Source organism: Pseudophryne corroboree, chromosome 2, assembly GCF_028390025.1.
Source record: "Pseudophryne corroboree isolate aPseCor3 chromosome 2, aPseCor3.hap2, whole genome shotgun sequence".
In the NCBI taxonomy this organism is placed as follows: domain Eukaryota; kingdom Metazoa; phylum Chordata; class Amphibia; order Anura; family Myobatrachidae; genus Pseudophryne; species Pseudophryne corroboree.
The window spans coordinates 570,298,963-570,322,202 of NC_086445.1; the positions used below are offsets into that span (position 1 = coordinate 570,298,963).

Sequence of the window (23,240 nt, forward strand, 5' to 3'; positions counted from 1 at the left end):
CTGCTGGATCCTTGAGGGCGGCCGTATCAGGAGACGGCAACGCCACTTGCTTTGATAAACGTGTGAGCGCCTTATCCACCCTAGGGGGTGTTTCCCAGCGCGCCCTAACCTCTGGTGGGAAAGGGTATAATGCCAATAACTTCTTGGAAATTAGCAGTTTTCTATCGGGGTTAACCCACGCTTCATCACACACGTCATTCAATTCCTCTGATTCTGGAAAAAATACAGGTAGTTTTTTCACCCCCCACATAATACCCCTTTTTGAGGTACCAGCAGTATCAGAGATCTGCAAAGCCTCCTTCATTGCCGTGATCATATAACGTGTGGCCCTATTGGAAAATACGTTTGTTTCTTCACCGTCGACACTAGATTCATCTGTGTCGGTACCCGTGTCGACTGACTGAGGTAAAGGACGTTTTACAGCCCCTGACGGTGTCTGAGACGCCTGAACCGGTACTAACTGGTTTGCCGGGCGTCTTATTTCGTCAACTGACTTTTGTAATGTGCTGACATTATCACGTAATTCCATAACTAAAGCCATCCATTCCGGTGTCGACTCCCTAGGGGGTGACATTACCATCATCGGCAATTGCTCTGCCTCCACACCAACATCGTCCTCATACATGTCGACACACACGTACCGACACACAGCAGCCACACAGGGAATGCTCTAATCGAAGACAGGACCCCCTAGCCCTTTGGGGAGACAGAGGGAGAGTTTGCCAGCACACACCAAAAGCGCTATAAATGTATATAAACAACCCTAGAAGGTGTTGTTTACTATATATGCGCTCTTAATATATAAATATCGCCAATTTATGCCCCCCTTCTCTTTGTTACCCTGTTTCTGTAGTGCAGTGCAGGGGAGAGACCTGGGAGCCTTCCTCACCAGCGGAGCTGAGCAGGAAAATGGCGCTGAGTGCTGAGGAGAATAAGCTCCGCCCCTTTTTCGGCGGGCTTTTCCCCGGTTTTTAAGAAACTGGCCTGGGTTAAAATACATACATATAGCCTTAATGGCTATATGTGATGTATTTATTTTGCCACTAAAGGTAATTATATTGCTGCCCAGGGCGCCCCCAGCAGCGCCCTGCACCCTCCGTGACTGAGTCAGTGAGCCGTGTGACAACAATGGCGCACAGCTGCCGTGCTGTGCGCTACCTTCAAGAAGACTGAGGAGTCTTCTGCCGCCTGCTTTCCGGACCTCCGTTCTGCCGTCTCTTCAGCGTCTGTAAGGGGGATCGGCGGCGCGGCTCCGGGACGAACCCCAGGCTGACCTGTGTTCCGACTCCCTCTGGAGCTAAGTGTCCAGTAGCCTAAGACTCCAATCCATCCTGCACGCAGGTGAGTTGGAAATCTCTCCCCTAAGTCCCTCGATGCAGTGATCCTGTTGCCAGCAGGAATCACTGAGATTGAAACCTAAAAAAAAACTTTTCTAAACAGCTCTTTAGGAGAGCCACCTAGATTGCACCCTCTCGGACGGGCACAAAAACCTAACTGAGGCTTGGAGGAGGGTCATAGGGGGAGGAGCCAGTACGCACCATGTGACCTAAAAGCTTTTTTTAGATGTGCCCTGTCTCCTGCGGAGCCCGCTAATCCCCATGGTCCTGACGGAGTCCCAGCATCCACTAGGACGTTAGAGAAATAACACAAATGTTGCCAAGAAACAACTAATTTCCTATCTCAAGAGGTGTAGAAAATGAGTCAGTGGTAACTTTCAAGCACAATCATTAATGTCAAGAAGGCACAGTAAACTTACTAATAAGACTAATTAAGTAACCCTAAACACTTGCACTGCATTCCTTGGCATTGGGCTATGACAGCTGCTACTGGTATATACGGAGGAGAAACATGAAAAGCAAATGAAAAACATGTAATATATATGACATACAGGTTGAGTATCCCATATCCAAATATTCCGAAATACGGAATATTCCGAAATACGGACTTTTTTGAGCGAGAGTGAGATAGTGAAACCTTTGTTTTTTGATGGCTCAATGTACACAAACTTTGTTTAATACACATAGTTATTAAAAATATTGTATTAAATGACCTTCAGGCTGTGTGTATAAGGTGTATATGAAACATAAATGAATTGTGTGAATGCAGACACACTTTGTTTAATGCACAAAGTTATAAAAAATATTGGCTAAAATTACCTTCAGGCTGTGTGTATAAGGTGTATGCATTCTGTGCTTAGACTTAGGTCCCATCTCCATAATATCTCATTATGGTATGCAATTATTCCAAAATACGGAAAAATCTGATATCCAAAAATAAGAATTTACTTACCGATAATTCTATTTCTCGAAGTCCGTAGTGGATGCTGGGGTTCCTGAAAGGACCATGGGGGGGATAGCGGCTCCGCAGGAGACAGGGCACAAAAAGTAAAGCTTTAGGATCAGGTGGTGTGCACTGGCTCCTCCCCCTATGACCCTCCTCCAAGCCTCAGTTAGGATACTGTGCCCGGACGAGCGTACACAATAAGGAAGGATTTTGAATCCCGGGTAAGACTCATACCAGCCACACCAATCACACTGTACAACCCGTGATCTGAACCCAGTTAACAGTAGGATAACAGCGGAGCCTCTGAAAAGATGGCTCACAACAATAATAACCCGATTTTTGTAACTATGTACAAGTATTGCAGATAATCCGCACTTGGGATGGGCGCCCAGCATCCACTACGGACTTCGAGAAATAGAATTATCGGTAAGTAAATTCTTATTTTCTCTATCGTCCTAGTGGATGCTGGGGTTCCTGAAAGGACCATGGGGATTATACCAAAGCTCCCAAACGGGCGGGAGAGTGCGGATGACTCTGCAGCACCGAATGAGAGAACTCCAGGTCCTCCTTAGCCAGGGTATCAAATTTGTAGGATTTTACAAACGTGTTTGCCCCTGACTAAGTAGCCGCTCGGCAAAGTTGTAAAGCCGAGACCCCTCGGGCAGCCGCCCAAGATGAGCCCACCTTCCTTGTGGAATGGGCATTTACATATTTTGGCTGTGGCAGGCCTGCCACAGAATGTGCAAGCTGAATTGTATTACACATCCAACTAGCAATAGTCTGCTTAGAAGCAAGAGCACCCAGTTTGTTGGGTGCATACAGGATAACAGCAAGTCAGTTTTCCTGACTCCAGCCGTTCTGGAACCTATATTTTCAGGGCCCTGACAACATCTAGCAACTTGGAGTCCTCCAAGTCCCTAGTAGGCGCAAGGCACCACAATAAGCTGGTTCAGGTGAAACACTGACACCACCTTAGGGAGAGAACTGGGGACGAGTCCGCAGCTCTGCCCTGTCCGAATGGACAAACAGATATGGGCTTTTTTGAGAAAAAAACCACCAATTTGACACTCGCCTGGCCCAGGCCAGGGCCAAGAGCATGGTCACTTTTCATGTGAGATGCTTCAAATCCACAGATTTGACTGGTTTTAAACCAATGTGATTTGAGGAATCCCAGAACTACGTTGAGATCCCACAGTGCCACTGGAGGCACAAAAGGGGGTTGTATATGCAATACTCCCTTGACAAACTTCTGGACTTCAGGAACTGAAGCCAATTCTTTCTGGAAGAAAATTGACAGGGCCGAAATTTGAACCTTAATGGACCCCAATTTGAGGCCCATAGACACTCCTGTTTGCAGGAAATGCAGGAATCGACCGAGTTGAAATTTCTTCGTGGGGCCTTCCTGGCCTCACACCACGCAACATATTTTCGCCACATGTGGTGATAATGTTGTGCGGTCACATCCTTCCTGGCTTTGACCAGGGTAGGAATGACCTCTTCCGGAATGCCTTTTTCCCTTAGGATCCGGCGTTCCACCGCCATGCTGTCAAACGCAGCTGCGGTAAGTCTTGGAACAGACATGGTACTTGCTGAAGCAAGTCCCTTCTTAGCGGCAGAGGCCATAAGTCCTCTGTGAGCATCTCTTGAAGTTCCGGGTACCAAGTCCTTCTTGGCCAATCCGGAGCCATGAGTATAGTTCTTACTCCTCTACGTCTTATAATTCTCAGTACCTTAGGTATGAGAAGCAGAGGAGGGAACACATACACCGACTGGTACACCCACGGTGTTACCAGAACGTCCACAGCTATTGCCTGAGGGTCTCTTGACCTGGCGCAATACCTGTCCCGTTTTTTGTTCAGACGGGACGCCATCATGTCCACCTTTGGTATTTCCCAACGGTTCACAATCATGTGGAAAAACTTCCCGATGAAGTTTCCACTCTCCCGGGTGGAGGTCGTGCCTGCTGAGGAAGTCTGCTTCCCAGTTTCCATTCCCGGAATGAAACACTGCTGACAGTGCTATCACATGATTTTCCGCCCAGCGAAAAGTCCTTGCAGTTTTTGCCATTGCCCTCCTGCTTCTTGTGCCGCCCTGTCTGTTTACGTGGGCGACTGCCGTGATGTTTTTCCCACTGGATCAATACCGGCTGACCTTGAAGCAGAGGTCTTGCTAAGCTTAGAGCATTATAAAATTACCCTTAGCTCCAGTATATTTATGTGGAGAAAAGTCTCCAGACTTGATCACACTCCCTGGAAATTTTTTCCTTGTGTGACTGCTCCCCAGCCTCTCGGGCTGGCCTCCGTGGTCACCAGCATCCAATCCTGAATGCCGAATCTGCGGCCCTCTAGAAGATGAGCACTCTGTAACCACCACAGGAGAGACACCCTTGTCCTTGGATATAGGGTTATCCGCTGATGCATCTGAAGATGCGATCCGGACCATTTGTCCAGCAGATCCCACTGAAAAGTTCTTGCGTGAAATCTGCCGAATGGAATTGCTTCGTAGGAAGCCACCATTTTTACCAGGACCCTTGTGCAATGATGCACTGACACTTTTCCTGGTTTTAGGAGGTTCCTGACTAGCTCGGATAACTCCCTGGCTTTCTCTTCCGGGAGAAACACCTTTTTCTGGACTGTGTCCAGAATCATCCCTAGGCACAGCAGACGTGTCGTCGGGATCAGCTGCGATTTTGGAATATTTAGAATCCACCCGTGCGGTTGTAGCAGTATCCGAGATAGTGCTACTCCGACCTCCAACTGTTCCCTGGACTTTGCCCTTATCAGGAGATCGTCCAAGTAAGGGATAATTAAGACGCCTTTTCTTCGAAGAATCATCATCATTTCGGCCATTACCTTGGTAAAGACCCGGGGTGCCGTGGACAATCCAAACGGCAGCGTCTGAAACCGATAGTGACAGTTCTGTACCACGAACCTGAAGTACCCTTAGTGAGAAGGGCAAATTTGGGACATGGAGGTAAGCATCCCTGATGTCCCGGGACACTATATAGTCCCCTTCTTCCTGGTTCGTTATCACTGCTCTGAGTGACTCCATCTTGATTTGAACCTTTGTAAGTGTTCAAATTTTTTAGATTTAGAATAGGTCTCACCTAGCCTTCTGGCTTCAGTACCACAATATAGTGTGGAATAATACCCCTTTCCTTGTTGTAGGAGGGGTAATTTGATTATCACCTGCTGGGATACAGCTTGTGAATTGTTTCCCATACTGCCTCCTTGTCGGAGGGAGACCTTGGTAAAGCAGACTTCAGGAGCCTGCGAGGGGGAAACGTCTCGACATTCCAATCTGTACCCCTGGGATACTACTTGTAGGATCCAGGGGTCCTGTACGGTCCCAGCGTCATGCTGAGAGCTTGGCAGAAGCGGTGGAAGGCTTCTGTTCCTGGGAATGGGCTGCCTGCTGCAGTCTTCTTCCCTTTCCTCTATCCCTGGGCAGATATGACTCTTATAGGGACGAAAGGACTGAGGCTGAAAAGACGGTGTCTTTTTCTGCAGAGATGTGACTTAGGGTAAAAACGGTGGATTTTCCAGCAGTTGCCGTGGCCACCAGGTCCGATGGACCGACCCCAAATAACTCCTCTTCCTTTATACGGCAATACCCCTTTGTGCCGTTTGGAATCTGCATCACCTGACCACTGTCGTGTCCATAAACATCTTCTGGCAGATATGGACATCGCACTGACTCTTGATGCCAGAGTGCAAATATCCCTCTGTGCATCTCGTATATATAGAAATGCATCCTTTAAATGCTCTATAGTCAATAAAATACTGTCCCTGTCAAGGGTATCAATATTTTTAGTCAGGGAATCCGACCAAGCCACCCCAGCTCTGCACATCCAGGCTGAGGCGATCGCTGGTCGCAGTATAACACCAGTATGTGTGTATATACTTTTTATGATATTTTCCAGCCTCCTGTCAGCTGGCTCCTTGAGGACGGCCCTATCTATAGACGGTACCGCCACTTGTTTTGATAAGCGTGTGAGCGCCTTATCCACCCTAAGGGGTGTTTCCCACCGCGCCCTAACTTCTGGCGGGAAAGGGTATACCGCCAATAATTTTCTATCGGGGGAAACCCACGCATCATCACACACTTCATTTAATTTATCTGATTCAGGAAAAACTACAGGTAGTTTTTTCACATCCCACATAATACCCTCTTTTGTGGTACTTGTAGTATCAGAAATATGTAACACCTCCTTCATTGCCCTTAACAAGTAACGTGTGGCCCTAAAGGGAAATACGTTTGTTTCTTCACCGTCGACACTGAAATCAGTGTCCGTGTCTGTCGACCGACTGAGGTAAAAGGACGTTTTAACGCCCCTGACGGTGTTTGAGACGCCTGGACAGGTACTAATTTGTTTGCCAGCCGTCTCATGTCGCCAACCGACCTTGCAGCGTGTTGACATTATCACGTAATTCCATAAATAAGCCATCCATTCCGGTGTCGACTCCCTAGAGAGTGACATCACCATTACAGGCAATTTGCTCCGCCTCCTCACCAACATCGTCCTCATACATGTCGACACACACGTACCGACATATAGCACACACACACAGGGAATGCTCTGATAGAGGACAGGACCCCACTAGCCCCTTGGGGAGACAGAGGGAGAGTTTGCCAGCACACACCAAAGCGCTATATTTTACAGGGATAGCCTTATAATAAGTGCTCCCTTATAGCTGCTTTTATAAAATCACAATTTCGCCAAATTTTGCCCCCCCTCTCTTGATTTAACCCTGTTTCTGTAGTGCAGTGCAGGGGAGAGCCTGGGAGCCTTCCTGACCAGCGGAACTGTGTGAGGAAATGGCGCTGTGTGCTGAGGAGATAGGCCCCGCCCCCTTTTCGGCGGGCTCGTCTCCCGCTTAAAAATGGATTCTGGCAGGGGTTAAATATCTCCATATAGCCCCGGAGGCTATATGTGAGGTATTTTTTGCCAAAAAAAGGATTTTCATTGCTGCCCAGGGCGCCCCCCCCCAGCGCCCTGCACCCTCAGTGACTGCCGTGTGAAGTGTGCTGAGAGCAATGGCGCACAGCTGCAGTGCTGTGCGCTACCTTAAGAAGACTGAGGAGTCTTCTGCCGCCGATTCTGGACCTTCTTCTCTTTTCAGCATCTGCAAGGGGGCCGGCGGCGAGGCTCCGGTGACCATCCAGGCTGTACCTGTGATCGTCCCTCTGGAGCTAATGTCCAGTAGCCAAAGAAGCCAATCCATCCTGCACGCAGGTGAGTTCACTTCTTCTCCCCTAAGTCCCTCGATGCAGTGATCCTGTTGCCAGCAGGACTCACTGTAAAATAAAAAACCTAAGCTAAACTTTTCTAAGCAGCTCTTTAGGAGAGCCACCTAGATTGCACCCTTCTCGGCCGGGCACAAAAACCTAACTGAGGCTTGGAGGAGGGTCATAGGGGGAGGAGCCAGTGCACACCACCTGATCCTAAAGCTTTACTTTTTGTGCCCTGTCTCCTGCGGAGCCGCTATCCCCCCCATGGTCCTTTCAGGAACCCCAGCATCCACTAGGACGATAGAGAAATACCTCTGGTCCCGAGCATTTTGTATAAGGGATACTCAACCTGTATATGGTAACCAAACAGTGCTGTAACAACAGGTATAGCAGATATCCAGGCACTTTTAGCTTTCCAATTCAGGGGAGGAATTCTGTTGTTCGTGCTAGCAGCTGTCCCAATGGAGCTAATCAATTGTTGCTCCTGTTGGGCGTGAATAGCTGCCGACACCAGCACTTAAGCTCGCACCCTTGGGGTGACAAGCTGAAATGTGCAAAAAGTGGTCTGCTTTTTTTTTTTTTTTTTTTAGCTATAGTTTCCATTTTAGCTGCTTTACAAATCTAAACCAGACACTAATGGGTGTGATAAGCGGGATAACCAGCACTAATCGAATATCGCCTCTGCGATCTCCCGTCACTTCAGCCGGGAGATCAGGCAATGATAATTAAATTCCCTGCTTAGAATTTGTAGAAGATTTAAAGAAGAATTTTCAGTTTTCTATTACATCTGCTTTAGAAATTGCTACAGAAAGTACACTTAGCAAGGAATATATATTTCAAATTCATCATGTGTTGACGTCAGGCACCAGTATGTAGACAATGTTAAAATGCAACCTACAACATTTTAACAGGGTCTGTAATATAACAGACATCCTGGACAAGCAGTGTGGTTCAAACAATACTATCGACACCAGCAAAATAGTTCAAGTTGCATTTTAACATTGTCATCATACTAATTTCGACTTAATAGCTGCATAATATGCGAACTGCACACCATGAGCAAGACCTTATAGGAAATACTCGGACAATGAAATGTGGCAGAGTGAAATTCCACAGGTACAATTGTGATTAGTATGGAAGCACTGTGTCCATGAAGAGGTCATCATGATCTGGTTAACACATGAGGAGGAGTGGAAATAATGCTTACATAGGTGCACCACACTATTGCTATCACACAAAAGGCAATTATGACTCAAACATTAACACATCCAATGAGACAAGTGTGTATACATCCTAAACTTGAATGAGACAATAAATAAACATAAAAAAGCACTTACCACACAAGCAAGCTAAGCATAGACATTCTTTGATCCCCCACCCCCCTCCCAATTTGTGGGAATAGCAGAAACTCAAACGATTCAAAGAAAAACCCCATTCCTGTCAGTAGTAACAAACACTGCTGAACTCCTCCATGTATACAATAGTGAGACAGCAACCAACGGCAGGGTGAATCAAGTACACAGAAGTGCTGGCTGTACACCCAAAGCTGCATCAGGTAGCACAGTAAAGGTAAGATCACGCAAGTAACATGTGTCTCACTAATGACAAGGGTCACTTGTCGCCCCAAAAATATATAGAAATGATTGTACGTTTTCAGATAGTTGACCTTAGTCACCTGGAAGTATTAAAAATAGGGGTATAGGGGGCGTGGCCTGGCTTCTGAGCCAGCAGGACGTGTGGAGCTGGAGCTCCTGCCCGAGCCTTAAATTCCTGCACCCCTAAGGCCCCTCACGACCCACCATCCTTCATGCTGGGGTCCCCCCCTGGCCTGACCTGTGTGGTCCGCGGAGCCGGCAGACACCTCCTGTGTCTGTGCAGGTTGCGGGTCACGGTGAAGCCGAGGCCTCTCCTACAGACGGACGCCAGGACGCGGCTGCTGCTTCCGGTTCCGGTGTGGCGGTCCGTGCCTCACCAGCTGGATTCCCGGCTCCTCCGGGCTGCCCCGGACCTCCCCTGCATCTTCACCCGCTCGGAGTGCGGCATCTACAGCGCCCCAGGTCTCCGTCCTCCTTCGCTTCCGGAAGCCGGGACCAGACGCCGCACGATCGGAGGTGAGAGGCGGGGGAGCCGCGCGGCTGGGGGGAGAGCTGTGGACGGCCAAGCACCCGCACTGCTGTGGATCTCTGCGGGCTGCGCCAGCCTGCCCGTGGCCTATGCCCCTCTGCCCCCCTTCCCTGGCCCTTCTCTGTGAGCCCTCGGAGCGCTGCTGTCCCCGTTCCCCCGGCGGCCTGAGTCTCCTCAGCAACCCGGCGACCCAGCGCTGAGAGCCCCCCCGCAGTGGCCCCCCGAAGCCCGCACCTTACCTGACCTTGGGCCCCCTGCACTGGCCTCCCTCCTGAGGCCCTTCAGAGCCCGCATCTCATCTGACCTCTGGCCCTCCATGCTTCTGCCGCCTCTGCGGGCCCCTGCTTCTCCCGGCGCCTGTGACGACATCTTCCACTGCTGGGGCCTGTCATCCCTGTTCGTTTACCGAAGTTTGGCATCATCCCGGTCACTGGCTGGTCCGTGTCCGGGCCTCACCCTCGCAGACCTTGCACACAGGAAAACATGCGGATTGCACCAGCCCATCTTCTGCGATCTCTAATTGGCGGTCTCCCCTCCGGGACCACGTGGGCCTTTCTAACTGCCAGAACTCCTCGGCCCTGTCCCACCCGCGCTGCCTTGCCATGATATCTCTCCAATACCCCTGCCTTACACCCCCCCCCCCCCCCCCCTGGGACTGAGCCTTACTGCTGGAGCGCCTTCTCTAGCCCCCTTCCTGCCGCCTACCCCCCTTCTCAACCGTACAAGATGCCCAGAGGTGGCAAAAAATCACAGGGCTCTGACCTCACCCCATTCCTTACAAAAAAGGGCACCCCCACCAAGAATGGGCCCAATGCTCCTGGACACCCCCAGGGTCCCTCCAACTCCGATGACGACGATCTCACACCCCTTACCCGCAGGGACTTCCTCTCCCTCCTCAAAGAGGTGCGGGATGTCAAGACCTCTGTTCAGGCTCTCCACTCCCTGAAGTCTGATATCGCCGAAATTGGCTCCAGAACGGATCAACTCGAGCGACGAGTGGAAAAGGTGGTGACGTTCCAGCAAACGCTTGAGACCGACTTTCATCAACTCCGCCAAGATATTGCCCAATTGCGGGAGGAGCATGAGGACCAGGATAATAGGGCGATGAGAAATAATCTCAGGATTCGGGGTATTCCTGAAGACGTTGAAGCGGCCCACCTTGAACTTTACCTTAAAACGCCTCTTCGCCTTCCTGTCACCTGATACCCCCGAAGACCATCTTCTCCTGGACCGAGCACACCGAGCCCTCCGGCCTCGCTCCCAAGACTCTTCCCAGCCTAGAGACGTCATTCTCCGAATGCACTACTTCACAGCGAAAGAGTCGGTTATGAGAGAAGCACGGCGACTGGGGTCTGTGTCCTTCCAAAATGTCTCCTTGCAGATCTTCCAGGACTTATCCCCCCTCACCCTGGCCAAACGTAGAGACTTTAAGCCCATTACTTCCCTGCTCTCCCAGCACAATGTCAAGTACCGCTGGGGTTTCCCGTTCCGTATCCTGGTTTGGCATCAGGGAAAGCTACTAACAGCCAGAAACCCATCCGAGGCTCAATCGCTGCTCTCCAAGCTGGTTATCCACACCGACGAACAGGACCCCTCTACATCCTCTCTGCGTCCCCGGACGCAGCGAAACCCGCCTCCGCCCCCCAGCTCGGAGTGGTTCACGGTTCCAGCATCTTCGGCCTCTCGGGCTCCTCCACCAGTTCCCTGATGGACTTGTGGCTCTCTGAGTGTATATACCTTGTCTATGTTTGTGTCGGCCTTCCTGGTCGTACTCCCTACCTGGGGAGCTGTTTACCTTTAGATCTCCCATGTTCTCACTCCCCCATCCCTTAGTCGGTTCTCAACTGTTATGATGTTACCTCTTGATACGGTGTGATACTGTTTCTTGTTTTCATTTTCCTTTTTCTTCTTTCTCCTGCTCCTCCTTCTCTCTCTTCTTCAATATCTCTCTGGAGCTGGCGCTCCACCCATTCTTCACTCCTGTCTTCTCTCCAGCCTTTCCTTGAATGTCCTTCCAGGGGGGGCCTGCCTCTTGGTCATTGCTAAGCAGTTAGCGACGCATCATCTGGACACCAGGCTGCACCCCCTTAGGGCTTCGAGCCCTCTTGCTGACCTAGGTGCCCTCCCAATACATAGCACCCCTTTCCCCTGTCAGCACCACCGGTCCTGGCCTCTACCGCCGGACGACCATCTACCCTCCCCCCCTCCCGGTTTCTTTTCCCTCCCCCCTCCTTTCTGACCACGCTATCCTCTGTTTTGCCTCTGTCATCTACTATTTTTCCCTTCCACCCTACTTCTGGAACTCGGCGCTCCCCTTATTCTGCCTACCTCTTTGCTGCTTGCCCATGGGTCTCCGCGTACTTTCTTTTAATGTGAAGGGCCTGAACAGCCCTCAAAAGCGAGGTAAGCTCTTTGCCACCCTTAAACTTCATAGAGGTGACCTGGTCTTCCTTCAGGAGACTCATTTTCTACATGATGCCCACCCTACCCTACAATGTAAACCGTACCCTGACGCGTTTCATGCCTGTGACCATTCGGCCAAAAAGCGAGGAGTCGCGATCCTATTTGCCAGTCACCTCACCTTTGAGCTCCTCGACTCCCACGCTGATAAGCAAGGCCGGTTTCTTGTGTTGGTGGGGAAACTCAAGAACAAACTATGCACCCTAGCCAACATTTATGCCCCTAACCAGAGACAAGAGTTGTTCTTTGCGAAACTAGACACGCTTCTTACTCAAGTCCGACAGGACGACCTCATACTAGCTGGAGATTTCAACTCGGTGTTAAATCCAAACATAGACCGCTCTACCTCTCTGCCCTCTACTTCCCCGTCGGACTCTCTCCGCTCTAGATCCCTCCTCCGTCTCATGCGATCCCAGCTTCTCTACGACTTCTGGAGGATAAAAGATCCCTCAGCGCGCGACTACACCTTCTATTCTGCTCCTCATAATTCTTACTCACGCATCGATATGATCATGCTCAGCCACGAACTTGCCTTGAATCTCCACGCTGCCTATATACACCCACTGATCTGGTCCGACCATGCCCCTATCTCCTGCGACCTTTCGGGTCTGCTCTCTCGCCCCCGCCCCATGACCTGGCGCCTTAACGACTCCCTCCTTCACAACCCAGAGATACGCTCCCATCTTCGGGATAAGCTTTCTGACTATTTTACCCTGAACGACTCCCCCGATACTTCCAGGTCCACTCTCTGGCTGGCACACAAGGCGGTCCTCCGTGGGCACATCATCAGCCTAGCCTCACAAGCCAAGAAACAATCCCTCACCCAGTTTAACAGACTTTCTATTAAACTCCACACCCTTGAGACGCTGGGTCCTCCGACCAGGCCATCTTGTCTGAACTCCGTACTGTTAAGGCGGACCTTGATCTAATACTCTCGAGACGGGTGGCTAAACGTCTCAAATGGCTCCGCCAGTATTTTTATGAGAAGGGGGATAAGGCGGACAAGATCCTGGCGGCACGACTCCGCTCCGCTAGAGCCAAAACTAATATTATTTCTATTAGAGACCCTCTTAATTGGTTAGTCCATGACCCTACCGCCGTTAGGGCGGCTTTCCAATCCTATTACAATGACTTATACAATCTTCCACCCTCCCCGTCTGGTCCCCTCTTCCCAGTCCCACTCTGACCTGGTCTCTCACTTTCTTTCAGCCTCTAACCTGCCTAAATTGTCTCGAGACGCCATGGACCATCTTAACAGTGAGATCTCGGTGGAAGAAATTGCCCAGACTATTCTTTTGCAAAAGATCGGTAAATCTCCTGGCCCGGATGGGTTCACAGCTCTCTACTACAAACAATTCTCCGATCTCCTCTCCCCCCACCTTCAATCCCTGTTTAATAAAATTATCCATGGCGACTCCTTTCCTCCTGAGATGCTGGAGGCTAGAATTGTGATGATTCCTAAGGAAGGCAAGGACGCCCTCAACTGCGCTAGCTACCGCCCTATATCTCTCCTGAACCTGGACCTTAAAATCTTTGCTAAAATCCTAGCTAACCGCCTTAACCCGTATCTCCCTTCCCTTGTCCACTATGACCAAGTGGGGTTTATTCCGGGCCGCCAGGCGAGGGATAACACCAGACGCGCTATTGATCTTATACATATCTCGAACTCCAGGGGATCCCCCACTATCATGCTCTCCTTGGATGCTGAAAAGCTTTCGACCGGATCTCCTGGAGTTTTTTTTAAGAGCCGCCCTGGAGGCCTATGGCTTGTCGGGTGTCTTCCTCACTGGTGTTCTGGCACTATACTCCACCCCCTCCGCCACAGTCCTAATCAATGGTGTCCCGTCTGCCCCAGTCCGCATATCGAATGGTACGCGTCGGGGCTGCCCCCTGTCGCCATTGATATTCGCCCTTGTTATTGAGCCGCTCGCCTCCCAAATTAGAGCTCACCAGGGAATACATGGTATACCAGTGGGCCGTACCGATCCAAAAATCTCCCTCTTCGCTGATGACGTTCTACTTTCCCTGACCCAGCCCCTTATCTCGCTCCCGAATCTATTTTTAGTCCTCCATTCTTATAGCCTTGTATCAGGCTACAAGATCAATTATTCCAAATCCGAGGCCATGCTGCTCCACGTCCCCCTCCGTGAAGCTGAATCTCTTCGCACTAATTTCAATTTTAAATGGCAGCCTACAAAGATCAAATACCTGGGGATCTACTTGACCTCCCGCTACGTCTCTCTCTTTAGGGAAAACTTCCCACCCCTCCTCACCAAAACGCTCGCTGACCTGACGTCCTGGAAGTCTTTCTTTCGTGGCTGGGCAGGATCATAGCGGTTAAAATGACCATAATCCCCAAATGGCTCTACCTTTTCCAGACCCTCCCTGTGGCAGTCCCGGCCTCCTTTCTTCGTACTACCCAGCGTGCACTCGTGCGTTTTATCTGGAACCACAGACCTCCCCGCATTGTTGCCAATACCGTGAAACGGCCAACCTCCGCGGGCGGCAGAGGCCTTCCGGATATCAAACTCTACTACCTGGCCTCTCACCTCTCCCATGTTGTCGCCTCTTACACCCCTCCGGGATCCGTATCCTGGTTAGATATCGAAGCAGCCTATATCAACCTATCGGACCTGACTCCCCTGTGGGGCCTGCCCTCGGCCTCCCGACCCCCAGTCTCCAAACTCCTCCCCACAATCAAATTTAAATTTGGGACTCCCACCCTCTGAAGATGGGTCTCACCACTACCCCTTCACCCCTATCTGGCAGAACCCTATGTTTCCTCCTGGATACTCGGCTACGAGATTCCGTACATGGATAACGCTGGGCTTTAAATTCCCATCTGATTTTGCCGATCGGGTCAATGGCTGTCCCTCCCTGACTTACAACAGAAGACCCCCTCGCACTCACTAAACCCCTTTCAATTCCTACAAATCCGGCACTTCTTGGTCTCTCTGCCCTCCTCTGCCCTGCTCCGAGCCCTCACTCCCTTGGAAAGTTTATGCGTATACACTCACCTCTCCAAAGGCTTAATCTCTCAACTTTACTCCATTTTACTGGATTCTTCCCTTCCCTCCTCTTGGCCCCACGAGCTCGCATGGGAGCGTGATCTTGGGCCCCCTCCGGAGAGTGGAGACTGGGAGGACATGAGACTGGGGATTGCTAAATGCTCCATTGCCACTGCTTTCAAAGAGACGGCTTACAAAATTTACTATCGATGGTACTGCACCCCAGATAGACTAAACAAACTCTTTCCGTCTGCTTCCCCTGCTTGCTGGAGAAACTGCGGATTTAGAGGCGATATGATACATATATGGTGGTCCTGCCCGTCAATCATTCCCTTTTGGAATCTAGTCCACTCCCTCCTTGTCTCTCTTCTAGATTCCCCCGTGCTGAGAGATCCCTGGATCTTTCTGCTGTGCTACCCTCCCCCGATGCTTGATAAATTCTCCCGTAAACGGACTACACATATTCTAACCGCGGCAAAATCACCGATAGCCCTCAATTGGAAAAACCCCTCTCCTCCTCCTCTCTTAGCCCTTAAAACCAAAATTTGGCATATTGCATCAATGGAGAAGATTACGTATAACCTTCATGACCAAGGTCATGTTTTTGAGCAGGTCTGGGCCCCCTGGCTCGCCGCTGAAAGTCGACCGCCGTCTCCCCCCTCTTGTCCCTAGCCCCACGGGCATTGCCTACTGATCTTTCTCCATCTCCTCTTCGTCCTTTTCTTCTTCTCTCTTCTTTCCTCCTCTTTCTCCTCCTTTCTATTTTCGCTCGTCTTTCACTTGCCCTCCTTCTCTATCTTTTGTTCTGAACTCATTCTCAGCATATATACTGTGATTGGGTTATTATGTCTTGGTCCCCCCTTTCCCCCACCCCCCTCCTCCCCTAAATTGGATACTCGATTACTGATATGTTATTTTTGATTACTTTTACTGTTTATTCTAAAAATTGTGGCTTCTGTTGGACGTTGGTCCTCCTGACCGCTTGTCCCCCTTGTCAATGTTTGTTTACCTATTGTAATTCGCCGCGCAAAATAAAGAATTTAAAAAAAAAAAAAAAAATAGGGGCATAATCAAGTGGGATGTGTGCATACAGTAATGAACTAATTAAGTCACATCAGTACATGCTCCAATAGGGTAACATGATCTGGTTTTCTGTATCAACTAAACAGCAGGAAAAACACAAAAACAAGACACACACACACACACACACAATATCACAACATGGAAACACAGAAATGGAGGCTCACACTTTCACAAATATGAATCCATAGGGGGTAATTCAATTGTTTTATGGGCATCTAAACTAAACTAATGGGCGTCTATAAGCACAATGAATTTATTGCTCAGATCAGACCCCCATTAGCCACGGCAGGCACATTTCAGCTCACAGACCCCGGATGCGACGACCTAAAATGTGCAAAAAGTTGGCTGTTGGGGCGCCTAAATAGCACTTTTCACCGATGTGCCCATTACTTTAGTCAGATTTTGCCGCTTTACGGGTTACTAGTTGGGCGCAATAATTTTTGGGTCCCCAAAACAACTGAACTGCAACAATAGGCGCCCATTATCACAGCTTTAAAAATAACTGAACCGCACCCATAGAGTACAATTCAATTGTTTAAGCACATCCAACTTCTTGTCTAAAGTAAACAGGAGATCAGGAGGAGCTATTCAAATGTTTTGGGTTCTTTATCGCAAAGATTTGTGCCCAAACAGATAGTGTTAAGCCAGGTAAAACAGGTATACCTGTTTAAAGTAATAAGTGTGACACGAAAAGTGCCATTCAAGCGCCCAAACAGCTGACTTTTCGCACATTTCAGCTCGACACCCCTGGGAACTGTGAGCTGAAACGTGTCTCCCTGCATCTAATCATGCCCAAATGAAGCAACAATTTAATTGCTCAGTCTAGTGGTGGCCACGGAGAAAAACAACTGAATTCCCCACATATAAAGTAGGGACAAACTAACACAATATTAGATGTAAAACCTACTTTGAATATTAAAAATAAGCAGCACAGGCCTAAATAACAGCATGTGTGTGAAGTAGCTTATGGTTGCTTACAGGACTAACATATAAAAGCACTTTACTCAATTACCTGAGATTTTACTTATCTCAAATTCCAGCCTAATTTCTTAAGGCACTGCAAATATCAGTTTTACAGGAACCACTGGATCTTAGTCAATGCCATCAGTACAGTGGTGAAGCTTAAGCACGAGAGCACGGCCTTAACTTTACAAAACATACACAAGTCCACTAACAGTTTTAAAGAGATTCTGAAAAGTAGTTGTTGTAAGTCAATCAAAAGCTGCAATGAAAAGAAAAAAAATATCTTCAACATAGCACGTTACCTTAGCTGGACTTGACCGTTAACTCATGTAGGAGACAAGCGTCTTATGCTGTGACACTGAAGAGACACAAAACACAAATAAATGGTAAGAGGAATCAGGGACAAAACATGCCAAATAGGAGCTTACCTGTAGCGTTAAATAAAAATGCTTTGGTTAATGAAACTACATTACACACTGTAATTTATTTTTAATCCCCAAGGTTTTATTAGGAAAAATCGGATTAGTGTAAATGTATTTCTTTCACTTCAAATAAAAAAAATCATTACTTCATGAATAAATGTTTTAACAGCTAAATTAATGTTTTACCCACATACTACAATCTTATTAGATTCACCTCTATGGGATCAATTCAATTTGCCGACATTAAATAGCGCCGGGAATTAGCTCCCAGCGCTATTCAATACAGCGCCATGTGACACTTGTCAGTAATTCTTCTCTCACCCCCGAGGGGTGCAAGCAGATATCCAACAAAAGTGCTGGTGCGCGGCTGATTCAGTCGGGAATCTGCATTGCGCCGGGCAGTAAAGTAGCAGAATGCCCGTTCTCCCGACAAATCAACCTGTTAAGTCCGGGAGAAGAGGCATTCACTGACTTGACATGAGCAAAATTGAATAGCGATGGGAGCTAACTCCAGACGATATTCAACTGTTGGCAAATTGACTTGACCCCCATGAATGACATTGAAAAGAAAATGGACCACTTTCTACTGACCTACAAGAAGTCAGCTTCCATGCACTTACTTCCCTTAAAATAACACCAGCACAATGATTCTTCATTTGTGAAGCTAAAACGGACTAAAACTTTATACTCTGGATTTACAGTACTGCAAGGCTAGCCGAGCTCTGCATTGCAGCTGTTGCTGAGTGTAATGTACACCTCTTGATTAAAAGACAAAAGCTAAAGGGCTGTTTGGATTTTGCTTGGAAACAAGACAACAGTAATGACTTGTCACAAGATAAGATGTAATACTGAAACTAGCTGATGCATATACTTTAATACAACTAGCTTAAAACTAAACTAACAGCAAAGCTGAAAGCATTCCTTACATAGAACACTTCACATCGATCAATAAAGCTACAAGTTTAACGTTGTGTAACTCAATGCAGATTTGCGTATAATATATAATAGATATATATATATCTATCTCTATCTACACACACACATTCATACATATGCACACAGACACACACTAGTCATCTTATTTTGTGCATCAGCACCTCACTACTCTATAAAGATCTAGTTTGAATCTCTACTCTTCGTAAAAAAACTCTTCATATTAGGAATGACAGGTCCTTCATGGAACCATTCTGATATGGCTAGCAAGTTATTTTCTTCCATAGTTAATCAAATTTTTGAATAATTTCAAGTTAAAAAAATAATAATAATATTCTATTGAAACTCATGTGACATCATTTGGGCATAATTATGCATCAAAAGGAGGAAGCATTTTAAAACTCTGGTATTTTGAATAATTAAAATTAAAAGCTTAAAAATACTGATTTATTTATTTTGGAATGTGCTTAATTTGGGAATTTTGTTCCATAAATGTGTCTTTCTTCATGATGGGGGGGAATTCAATGTGAGGTGTCACCAGAACACATTACCAATATAAGACAACTCTGGTGGGAGGCTATTGCCTTTCCAGAACGACCCATCCCACCAATGTTATTACCTAATTTCAGCAAAGCATTAGGCAGTGAAAAGCACTACAAAACATTCAAGGAGCGACTTAAAACCTTTTTTGGTCATCCATCAGAGTAGTTCAATTGTTGCTCTGGTCGGGCAACCATTACTTTCTAAGTGCCCAAAAAGTCAGGGATTAGCTGCAAATTGCAGCTATTTCTGTCTGAAGTCCTGGTTGGTGCGCCTAACCTACAAACTTATTGCACATAAGTATGTTTTCAAGAATCTGCAGACATGCTGAAAAAAATATTTGAAAGAATACCACATGGACACACAATTTAACTCCAACAATAAGACATTCTTTCAAAAAAAAAAAAAAAAAGCAAGAAAGAAAGTAGATTGTTAAATAAAGGAAAGAGAAAAACAAAATTCTGCCAGGTTAATTCTATAAAGCTAACAGTTCTATCTGGTGAGTGTGGAGGTAAACAGTGGACCCAGCATTGTAAAGGTCCTCCAATTATCAGTGCTGGCCCGGGTGTGTGAAAGTCCACAGTGTGTTGTCTGATAGGGACTCAACACATTTCAATGTGGAAGTGCCCACATCTTCCGTAATAGCATATTCTCCCGAGAAAGCTGTGGATACTTCCACATTGAAACACTTTTAGGACCTTTAAAATCCCAGATCCACTGTTTACCAGCAACATCATAGTGAGAAATCCCAGCCAGCAGGGACTATACGGGTAATATTCTCCTAATTGCTGCGTAATGCACCGGAATTGTCTGCAAGATAACTGTCTGGATTCAATCACCTTGACTAAGTTTTAATGAGGTTTATCCAATGCTCATGTGGCTATAACAGCCCTGGCGTGATGCTGTTTTCTGCCCTTAGCGTGGTGGAAACAGCATCGCAACAGGAACTTTAGTCGGAGAATGACGGTTCTCGCAACATTTGAATGTACATTGTTTTATCAATTCACTCCTAATAGACTGGTCTACAGACTCAAAGGGGAAATCCAGATGTTATCACCCCCGCTTTCCTGTCTAAAGTGATGGGAGATCACAGGGAACATCAATTTTATATCGCTCCCTATCACAATGATTGTGCCTATAAGTGTCTGGTTTAGCCGTGTAAATCAGCTAAACCCAACTAAACTAATGGGCTCAATGGATAAAAGTGCCGTTTGGGTGGGTGAGAGCTGAAATGTAGATGCCGGCAGCCGTTCGCGCCCGAAACGGAGCTACATTAGAATAGCTCCATTCGACGCCATCTATTGAATAGCACCTGGAATTAGCTCCCAGTGATATTCAATTCAGCGCGCTGTGACACCAGACAGGGTTTCTTCTCACACCCCTCCGGGGGTGCAAGCAGGAATAAGACAAAAGTGCTGGAATGATGCCAAATATTTCCATTAGTGCGGCAAAAATAGCATCATGCCAGGCACTTTAGACGGAGAAAGCCGGTTCTTGCGTGAAAACCCCCTGTTACGACCACTAGAACTGGCCTCCCCCGACATGACCCTGCACAATGAACTGAAAAGCATTGGGAGCGCTATGAGCTTTTATGAAGTGTTTTTTTTAAACATATGCATTTTATGCTTTACTAGCATTGACATTACTAATTTTTATTTCTCTTACGTCCTAGAGGATGCTGGGGACTCCGTAAGGACCATGGGGATAGACTGGCTCCGCAGGAGACATGGGCACTAAAAAAGAACTTTAGGTATGGGTGTGCACTGGCTCCTCCCTCTATGCCCCTCCTCCATACCTCAGTTTGATACGGTGCCCAGAGGAGACTGGGTGCATTACAGGGGAGCTCTCCTGAGTTTTCCTGAAAGAAAGTATTTTAGTTAGGTTTTTTATTTTCAGGGAGCCTGCTGGCAACAGGCTTCCTGCATCGTGGGACTGAGGGGAGAGAAGCAGACCTACTTAAATGCTAGGCTCTGCTTCTTAGGCTACTGGACACCATTAGCTCCAGAGGGTTCGATCACTTGGTCCGCCTAGCTGCTTGTTCCCGGAGCCACGCCGCCGTCCTCCTCACAGAGCCGGAAGATAGAAGCCGGGTGAGTATGTGAAGATAGAAGACTTCAGAGGCGGCAGAAGACTTCGGTTCTTCACTGAGGTAACGCTGCGCGCCATTGCTCCCACACAACACACACACGGCAGGCACTGTAAGGGTGCAGGGCGGGCGCCCTGGGCAGCAATTAAACCTCCGATCTGGCTGAAATATAGATATATAGGCTCTATACTACATAGATAGAGATAGATAGATAGAGATATATAGATATATAGATAGATAGATATCAATATAGATATAGGATATATATGAGATCCCCCGCCAGTTTTGAAAGATTTTAGCGGGACCGAAGCCCGACGCTGAGGGGGCGGAGCTTGATCCTCAGTACTCACCAGCGCCATTTTCTCCACAGCACACCGCTGAGAGGAAGCTCCCCGGACTCTCCCCTGCTGAACACTGTGAAAGAGGGTTTGAAAGAAGGGGGGGGGGCACATAATTTGGCGCAGTGTAATAATAAAAAAAAGTCTGATAAAAGCGAGATCACGAGAGCAGTTGCTGTACAGCGTATCACTCTCGCTGAAGGTGTTACAACACCACGACTGGATTCTCAACATTCCGAAGTCACAGTTGGTTCCTACGACTCGTTTGGCCTTCTTAGGCATGATTCTGGAAACGGACCAGAAGAGGGTTTATCTTCTGATAGAAAAAGCCCAGGAACTCATGACTCTGGTCAGGGACCTATTGAAGCCAAAAAGGGTGTCAAGTGCATCACTGCACTCGAGTCCTGGGAAAGATGGTGGCATCTTACGAGGCCATTCCCTTCGGCAGGTTCCATGCGAGGACTTTCCAATGGGACCTACTGGACAAGTGGTCCGGGTCACATCTACAGATTCATCAGATGATCGCCCTGTCCCATAGGGCCAGGGTATCTCTCCTGTGGTGGCTGAAGAGTGCTCACCTTCTAGAGGGTCGCAGCTTCGGCATTCAGGACTGGATTCTGGTAACCACGGACGCGAGCCTCCGAGGTTGGGGAGCAGTCACACAGGGAAGAAACTTCCAAGGTCTCTGGTCAAGCCAGGAGGCTTGTCTTCACATCAACGTCCTGGAATTGAGGGCCATATACAACGCCCTTCGTCAAGCGGAGAATTTGCTTCGCGACCTACCGGTTCTGATTCAGTCAGACAACATCACCGCAGTGGCTCATGTAACAAAGAGCAGAGTGGCAATGGCGGAAGCCACCAGGATTCTTCGCTGGGCGGAAAATCATGTAAGCGCACTGACAGCAGTGTTCATTCCAGGAGTGGACAACTGGGAAGCAGACTTCCTCAGCAGACACAATCTACATCCAGGAGAGTGGGGACTTCATCAGGAAGTCTTCGCACAGATTGCACGTCTGTGGGGACTGCCCCAGATAGACATGATGGCGTCCCGCCTCAACAAGAAACTACAGAGGTATTGCGCCAGGTCAAGAGACCCTCAGGCGGTGGCAGTGGACGCCCTGGTGACACCGTGGGTGTTCCAGTCGGTCTATGTGTTTCCTCTTCTTCCTCTCATCCCCAAGGTGTTGAGAATAATAAGAAAAAGAGGAGTACAGACAATTCTCGTTGTTCCAGATTGGCCGCGAGGGGCCTGGTATCTGGATCTGCAGGAAAATGCTCACAGAAGATCCGTGGCATCTTACAAAAGGGGCCCTGTCTGTTCCAAGACTTACCGTGGCTGCATTTGGCAGCATGGCGGTTGAACGTCGGATCCTAGCGGAAAAAGGCATTCCGGATGAGGTCATTCCTACTCTGATAAAGGCTAGGAAGGACGTGACAGCAAAGCATTGTCACCGGATTTGGCGGAAGTATGTTTCTTGGTGTGAGTCCAGGAATGCTCCTCCGGAAGAATTCCATCTGGGCCGTTTCCTTCACTTCCTACAGACTGGAGTGAGTTTGGGCCTAAAATTAGGCTCCATTAAGATTCAGATTTCGGCCCTATCCATCTTCTTTCAGAAGGAATTGGCTTCTCTCCCAGAAGTGCAGACTTTTGTCAAGGGAGTGCTACATATTCAGCCTCCTTTTGTACCTCCAGTGGCACCTTAACGTGGTGTTGCGGTTCCTTAGGTCTCACTGGTTTGAACCACTTAAAACGGTGGAGTTGAAATGT

At 48.2% G+C, this 23,240-nt stretch overlaps 1 protein-coding gene across 4 annotated transcripts in view; it reads right to left on the reverse strand.

The window, feature by feature from the left end:
* THRAP3 (thyroid hormone receptor associated protein 3) overlaps positions 1-23,240 on the reverse strand; it is a 171,361-nt gene that overhangs the window by 85,269 nt on the left and 62,852 nt on the right. For all 4 annotated transcript variants that reach the window (XM_063954402.1, XM_063954400.1, XM_063954399.1 and 1 more), the window contains one exon: positions 17,456-17,511. The gene's annotated coding sequence lies outside the window, so the exon portion shown is untranslated. The remainder of the gene's footprint in view (positions 1-17,455; positions 17,512-23,240) is intronic.